General features: G+C 33.7%; 1 pseudogene; it reads right to left on the bottom strand.

Moving 5' to 3' along the window:
- Positions 1–1,924: 1,924 nt before the first annotated feature.
- On the bottom strand, positions 1,925–2,668 carry LOC125369829 (annotated as a pseudogene).
- Positions 2,669–8,469: the final 5,801 nt, after the last annotated feature.

The raw sequence follows: 8,469 nt of genomic DNA, 5'->3' as shown, positions 1-8,469 counted from the left end.
TAAGGACCCTGATCGAGCTTCGCTCTCTGGGCGCCAGTCTTATTGGAGTAAGAGAGCCGAAAGGCTAAGATTGTTAGTTAATTAAGTGACTGAACTGGATTTAAGGACCTTGGTCGAGCTTCGCTCTATGGGCGCCAGTTCTATTGGAGTGAGAGAGTCGAGACTGTTAGTGATGGGGCTAGGATTCTACTGAGGTGCTCCATTGTAATGCCCACCTAATGCATTTGCATTTATTTTTATAACATGCATATCATATAGATATGAGAAATGCATGAGATATGTATAGTATTGTGCTAATGTTAAATAGAAGAATATTATAAATGTTACAATTAAGTCCATAATAAGAATTAGAAAGTTAAGGGATTGAGTTGATTAATGGCAAAAAATTAAGGGGTTAATTAAACCTAAAAAAAAATATATTATTAATATGATAGAAAAGGGGAAGAAGAAAGAAAAGGTGGTAGTTCTTCTTCTTCTTCTTCTTTTTTTCTTCTTCTTCTTCTTCAAAAAAAAGAAAACTGGATTTTTAAGTGGAATTTGGAGGTTTAGAATCTATTTTTGATCTTAATCTTCATCTACAAAGGCTTTAGAGGTTTATTTGGTAAGTAATTTTAATATTTTGTGAATTGAGTTAGGGTTTAGAAGACATAGAATTCGAGTTCTAAAGACCTAGTTTTTCAGTCTTATTGTTTTGATCATATCTTGAGCTAGAAAGCTTTAAATTGAGTTTTCTTTAATGATATAGAAACTTTAAAGAGTTTATTTCTTTAGCTCGATCTGAATCAGACTCTATGTTAGTATAATAAGAGAATACATTTTATTGTTCAGTTTCCATCTTTGGTCTGAGTAAGGTGGATTGTTTTGTACGGATATTTCTCTATACACCTCCAATTGAAACAAAATCAGTTTTAAATTATATTAGACACATAAGGTTAGTGATCCAGAAAGTTTCATTATAAAATTTGTTGTATAGAAGTTTTGGTGGTTTTTTAAATTAACCCTATTAATTCTGTAATAGTTGGCAGTCGCACATATGTAGAGAGTTTAGTGATGTTATCATGCTATATGAAATTCTATTAACTTTGGGTGTTTAAAAAATAAGTGAATTATGATCTATTTCAGCTAAACCAATTTGGAATGAGGGTGACACCCATGTAAGCTCAAGCAAAGGGAAGGGAGAAACAAAGGTAAGTGAATAACTTAATATTCTATATGAATGTTGTATGGTGAATTCGAGTGTCCTGTTATAATGTGAACAGTATATTTGATTTAGCCATATCTGGAGTTTTATAACTCCAAATGGAGTGCTACTTATTGCTATAAAAAATTTGAAATGTAAGTTACAAATGTTATAGAAATAGAGGAAGCTTGATTTTGCTGTTTTGATGGCCAATCTGGATCATACTTTCTGTTGCTTAATTTTATTGACAGCTTGACCATGGTAGAATGTTTTTGATGTTTCTCTTTCTATACACATCCATTTGATGTAAAATCAGTTTCAAATTAATCTAGACTTATAATATTACTGACATGGAGAATATGGTTTTTGAAATTCCTAATGTGGAATTTTTGGTGTATTTGTGAATGCACACTATTAAATCTGCCATGCTGGAATATGGTATGTTTTTTGTATATCATAGGTATTATTATGGTTTCTTATATATTATGGAGATTATATATATATATATATAACGTCTTTCTATTTTGTTTGGTTTATAGTGGGCTTTGAATAGGTTAAACAGAGGTAGAACTTCTGGAATTATGGTCTTAGGAACATTGCCATAAAAATTCCACCATTGTTTAAACCATTTTTTTTTCAATAACAGGATTTCATTAAAAGGAGAAAGAAAAAAAATTACTACAGCAACAGCTATGTTACTATTAGAATCAACTGACAAATTTACATCACTACCCCTAACAATTCTCACTTCCCTAAAGCCTTCCTCTTAGCCGACAATCTAACACTCTTCGGCTTCTTCGCGCTCTTAACTGGAGCAGCCTTCGTTGTCTTTGCTTTTGCTGTTCCCTTGGCCTTAGCTTTAGCCGGCTTCGCCGCAGTCTTTAGCTTTGGCTTAACAAACAGTTTTTAGCTTTGTCTTTGCCGCAGTTTTTGGCTTTGACTTGGCTGCGGCGACTTTAGCTTTTGGCTTAGCGGCTATAGCTTTTTTGGCGGCTTTTACCTTAGCGGCGGCTATTTTAGGCTTAGCATCGGCAGCTGGTTTCTTAGCCGGAGCAGAGCGAGCAGATGGCAGCTTGAATGAATTTTTAACTTTGACTAGCTTACCAGAGGCTACGAGCTTCTTTAAATGAAATAATATCAGCTTTCTAAAATTCGGAGTTAATTTCTTGTGCTTCTCTTCGACAAACTTTATGATCGCCTATTGACTAGATCTAGTCCTTTCTTTCAATGTCACAATCGCATCATTTATCATCTCAAGGAAAGAAGGATAGGTTCGAACGGTCTTTGCCTTCTTCGGAGCGGCGGCCACGGCGGCTGCTTTCTTGGCTTTCGGCTCTTTTGCCACTTTTACACCTCTTTTAGACTTGGACTTAGCCTCCGCCGATGCCGGTGGCACAGGAGCAGCTACTTCGGTGTCTGCCATTGAGTTAATTCAGCGAGTTCAATAAAATATCTGGAATTCTTTTCAGAGAGACGGATAATTTTGATGTGAGGCCTTCTGGGTTCCTGGAAAGAAACATCATTTGCATAAAAAAGATTTTAGAATCATTATAAACTGCATCATATCACTGATAAATAAACTTGTTCATTTATGCACAGTAGTAAGTCCCGTCTGGTGTAAGGGCAGTAAAACTGGTGGCTTGGTTCATGTTTGTTTAGAAAGTTATCTTGGTTTATTTTAAAATGAATTTAGAATCTTTTTTCTGTAGATCTTCTTCTTTCTCAAACTCCTCTACTTCTAAGTCTTCAAGGTACAAAGGTTTAGTAAATAGTGAGAAAATTACTATTGAAGATTTTTCAAAGCACATTGATGATTGGGAAATACCCAAAGTTCAAAAAAAATAAATTTATGAGTTTTCAAAGTTTCCTCTCTTCAAAACTGATTTTACTATCAAAACTGAAGAAAGAGATATTCAAATTTCAAAGCCTTTTGAAGAAATTTATCTTTTAAATCCAAAGACCCTCCAGAAGCACAAAGAAAAAGACTATAAGTATATCCATATAGGCCTTGTCCAGGTAGGAATAAAGCCCCTTACCAGAGAAGGTTTATATACTTCCATCTTAGCAGTCCTTAGAGATGCTAGGTTTACAAATTTTTATGATTCTTTGTTAGGTATTGTTGAGTCAAGCCTTAATAAAGGACCAATTTCTTTCAATTGTTTTCCAAACATCACAACTTCATTAAATGATAAAAATGTTTTAAAGAGCATTGTTCTTCAAATAAAGACACATAATTACAAAATGCTTGAAGGATCTATTCCGATAGCATTGATTTTCAAAATACATTACAAAGCCATGATTTCTGCTTTTGGTTCAAAACACAAACTCCATTCACCAAAAGGAAAAACCTTATTCATACAAACAGATCTTTCCAAATCCAATGCAACTATTCCAAAAACCATTCAATGGAAAGATATCACTCTTCTAGAAGAATGAATCCTTGAAGGTGCAACCCAACCTGAATCACCAAAGCAAACAGAGCCAAATACAAATCTCAAGAATATAACCCAGTTTCCAGATGAAAAAGTAAAGCTTACATTCAACAGGAAATCAACCTCTTCTAGATTTTCTGATGATGATTCTTCAACATCAACTATAGATATTGGAAGGGTATCAAAAATACCTTCTGTTATTTATGCTCCTTACAAAGAACCAACTCTATCTCAAACACAATCCAGATTTTCAATATCTGATATACCAAGCTTAAACACTATATTACAGAATGTTGATTATCAAAGCAATATCTCCAGACCCGTCTACAATGAACCAAAGAAAGAAGATGAGGATATAGAGACCGTCTCTACCCCCTCTTCACCATCACCATCTGCAATAATAAAAAATCTAGAAGCAGAAATCAACATGATTTCAAAATATTTTCAAATCAATAAAAAGCTTTTACATGAAGATTTCTATTCAAAGAAAAACCATTCTAAAAAACTTTAGTTTTTTAAGCATTTTTTACAAGAAAAAGACAGTATTCAAGAGAAATACTATCAATTTTGCATTCAAAACAAGATCCAAATCAAATTTTTTGATTGGTTTCAGATTTATTGCAAAGAAAATAGTATTTTTTACCCTTTCAAAGAAAAGCTTATTAATCCTGTTACTGTAAGGAACAAGACTCCATAGTGGAAGGTCAGGGAAAACCAAACCATCCAGTCTGAACATCCTCCCCTTAGAAAAATAATCATTCCTTATGGAGAGAATAAAATAAAGGCTACACCTTACAAATTGATAGGAGAAGATCTTAAGAAAAATGTCAAGAATATTGTTCAGCAGAACAATTTCTCGAATACCTATTTTAACACAATAGGGAAGTAGCTTGTTAGGATAGAAAGCCAGATCCAAAAATCTCTTGTAGTCTTCACCTCTCCAATCCCCAACACTGATCATCCAAAAGAGATAAGCCAATCAGAAAAGCTCAAAAATCCAGTCTTCAAACCCTACCAAATCTCAAAGCCTAGCCAAGATCAATTCCAGAAGCAAACTAAGTTTGCTAGAGCAGTCAGGGAACAGCTTAGCACATTAGCCACTTCTGAGTCTTCCAAAAACCTAGTGTCAGATACTCCTCAAAGCAGTAGGAATATCAGTGCTATAGATCAAGCCCAATACGATGAATCCAATGATTCAGAGCTTGAAAGTGTCACTGAAAAACCCTCCAACATCAATAGATTGGGATGGCAAGCCCCTAGATTGACTTGGCATACTTTTAGGAATACTGCTCCAGATCTAGGAATAGAAAATAGGAATAATATCCTAACCCAATCCAGATTCAATGCCTCTTCCGTCTATGAATGGAATATAGATGGAATGTCAAAATACAACATTCTTGGTCTCTTACAACAGATGACCATGGCAGCCAATGCCTACAAAACCCAAAGTGGTACCTCTAATAGAGCCATTGCTGAACTTCTCATAGCTGGATTTTCTGGCCAGCTTAAAGGATGGTGGGATTACCATCTCACACAAGCACAACAGCTCCAAATCCTAGGTGCTATCCAAACCACAATAGAAGGGACCCCCATCTTAGATGAGTTAGGAAATCCTATTGAGGATGCTGTGTCAACCTTAATCCTGACGATTTCCCTCTACTTCATAGGAGACCCTTCTCTTCTAAAAGATAAGAATGCTGAGCTTCTTAGCAATTTAACCTGTAAAAAGCTTAGCAATTTCTAAGCTTATAAAGATACCTTCCTGACCAGAGTCATGCTTAGGGAAGATTCAAACCAACCTTTCTGGAAAGAAAAATTTTTAGCTGGTTTACCTAAGATACTAGGTGAAAGAGTTAGGAATACCATAAGAGAAGCCCATAATGGCTAGATCCCTTATGATTTCTACACTTATAGTGAATTAGTTAGCCTCACACAGAAAGAAGGTTTGAAGATTTGCCATGACCTTAAACTCCAAAGACAACTCAAATGGAAAATGAAGAAGACTAGGCAAGAACTAGGTAGTTTTTGCAACCAGTTTGAATATAATGCCATAGAGCCTTCCCCTACCTGCAAAGGAAAATGCAAAGAAGATTTTTCCAAATCTTTTAAGAAAAAATGATTTTTCAAAAATAAGAGAACTCCCAAAAACAAAGAGAATTTCTACAAAAAGCCATCCTCTTCTAAATTTCCAAAACAAAATTCCAAAAAAGATTTTAGCAAAATTACTTGCTATAAGTGTGGAAAAAAGGGTCATACTTCAAAATATTGCAAGTTTTCTAAAAAACTTCATGAGCTCCAAATAGAAGATGAAATTTTGAGCAAAATTTCAGCTCTTCTTGTTGACTCTGAATCAGAATTTTCGAGTAGTGAGGAAGAGTTTCAAATTGATGAAATAAAAACCTCATCCGATTATTCTGAATCAGATTCTGAAGATATTTCAAAGAATATTAATATGCTCACTAGGCAACAAGAAGCTCTTCTTGAAGCCGTCAAGCATATTAATGACCTCCAAATCCAAAAACAAGTTTTGAAAGAAATCTTAAAAACTGAAACCCTTGTCCCCTCTTCTAGTAAGAATACATATGATCTTACTATGATCTTGGATAAAGGGAAAAAGCTAAAAAACCCTCTTCCTACCGTCCAAAAACTTCAAAAAGAAATCAAAGCCATCAAAACAGAGCTCAAAGATTTGAAAGAAAAACAACAAAATGATTTTGTTTTGCCCCAAAACTCGATTCTCAAACAGAATAGTGATTCTGATTCTGAAGAAGAAAATGATTTTCAAAATCTTGAGGTTTTTGAAAATGTTCCAGAAAACTTCATTAACGTTTTAAAAGAAATTACCTCAAGAAAATATTTGATCCAAATAAAACTCATTTTCCCTGGTGATTTCCAAATTGAAACTATCGCTTTATTTGATACAGGAGCAGACCTCAACTGTATCAATTATGAGCTGGTTCCTAAAAGGTATCATCAAGAAACAAAAGAAAGGCTTACCTCAGCCAATAGTTCAAAGATTAGAATTGCGGGTAAAACTGAAGCTGCAATTCTAAATAATAATATTGCTTTAAAAATGTTTTTATTTTTACAAAGGATTTACAGCAAACAGTTATCTTGGAAACTTCTTTCATCAATTTAATTACTCCTTTCAAAGTAACTACTGCTGGTATTATTTTTAAAGCTAAAGATTCAAAGATTGTTTTTCCTTTTATAGAAAAATCCAAGAAGAGAAATCTCAATCTTATAAAAACCCACTCAATTTATAATTTTGAGATAAATGCTTTGATTAAAGGAAAACAAACCCAGCTTTTCCACTTGAAACAAGATATGGGTTTGAAAAGGATCTAAAGTCAAATGCAAAATGATTTTGTCCAAAGAAAAATCTCTGATTTGCAAAAGAAGATTAAGAATGAAGTTTGTTCTGATCTTCCTAATGTCTTTTGGAGACGAAAATAACATATGGTAGATTTACCATATGAAAAAGATTTTTCTGATAAACAAATTCCTACCAAAGCAAGACCCATCCAAATGAATGAAACCCTAGAAAGCCATTGTAGAATAGAAATAAAAGATTTAGAGCAAAAGGGTTTGATTACCAAATCCAGATCCCCCTAGTCATGTGCAGCTTTCTATGTCAACAAAAATAGTGAGATAGAAAGAGGAACACCTAGATTGGTAATTAATTACAAACCTTTGAATAAAGCCCTAAAGTGGATTAGATACCCAATTCCAAACAAAAAGGATCTTCTTCAAAAGCTTCATTCTGCTTTTATTTTTTTAAAGTTTGATATGAAATCGGGATTTTGGCAAATCCAGATTCATCCTAAAGACAAGTACAAAACTGCTTTTACAGTTCCATTTGGCCAGTACGAATGGAATGTAATGCCCTTCGGATTAAAAAATGCTCCTTCTGAATTTTAAAAAATTTCAATCCTTATTCAAAGTTTTGCATTGTCTATATCGATGATGTGTTGATATTTTCAAATTCTCTAGAGCAACATTTCAAACACTTGGAGATATTTTTCTATGTTGTTAAGAAAAATGGTTTAGTGGTTTCAAAATCCAAGATATCTTTATTCTAAACAAAAATTAGATTTCTTGGTCACTATATCTCTCGGGGAACTATCACCCCAATTAAAAGGTCTCTAGCCTTTACTTCAAAATTTTCAGACAAAATTTTGGAAAAAACTCAATTACAAAGATTCCTTGGTAGTTTAAATTATGTGATGGATTTTTATCCAAATTTGAACTGTCTAGCAAAGCCCCTCCATGATAGGTTAAAGAAAAATCCCCCTGCATGGACCGATGAACATACAAAGATTGTCTAAAGCATAAAAAAATAAGTTTCTGAAATACCATATTTACACCTAGTTGATCCATCTGCATTCAAAATTATTGAAACTGATGCATCAAATCTAGAATATGGTGGGATTCTTAAGCAAGTCCAAAACAACAAAGAATGTATTGTCCAGTTTACTTCTCACACTAGAATGATACACACAAAAATTATTCAACTATCAAAAAAGAAATTCTTTTAATAGTTTTGTGCATTTCAAAATTCCAAAGCGACATTTTAAACCAAAAATTTCTTTTAAGGATTGATTGTAAATCTACTAAAGAGGTCTTACAAAAAGATGTTCAAAACATAGCTTCAAAACAGATTTTTGCCAGATGGCAAGCCATTCTTTCTGTTTTTGATTTTAAAATCGAATACATAAGAGGAGATTCGAATTCAATTCCAGACTTTCTAACCAGAGAGTTCCTTCAAAAACAGGAGTGAAAATGCCAAGAAAATCAAAAGCAAAAGAAGAAAAGTCGACAGTAAGTTCAAAGCCTGTTCAAAGTCCAAAGAAGGAG

Source organism: Ricinus communis, chromosome 4 (genome assembly GCF_019578655.1).
Source record: "Ricinus communis isolate WT05 ecotype wild-type chromosome 4, ASM1957865v1, whole genome shotgun sequence".
Taxonomy (NCBI): Eukaryota; Viridiplantae; Streptophyta; class Magnoliopsida; order Malpighiales; family Euphorbiaceae; genus Ricinus; species Ricinus communis.
This window is presented reverse-complemented; position numbering and strand designations above follow the sequence as displayed.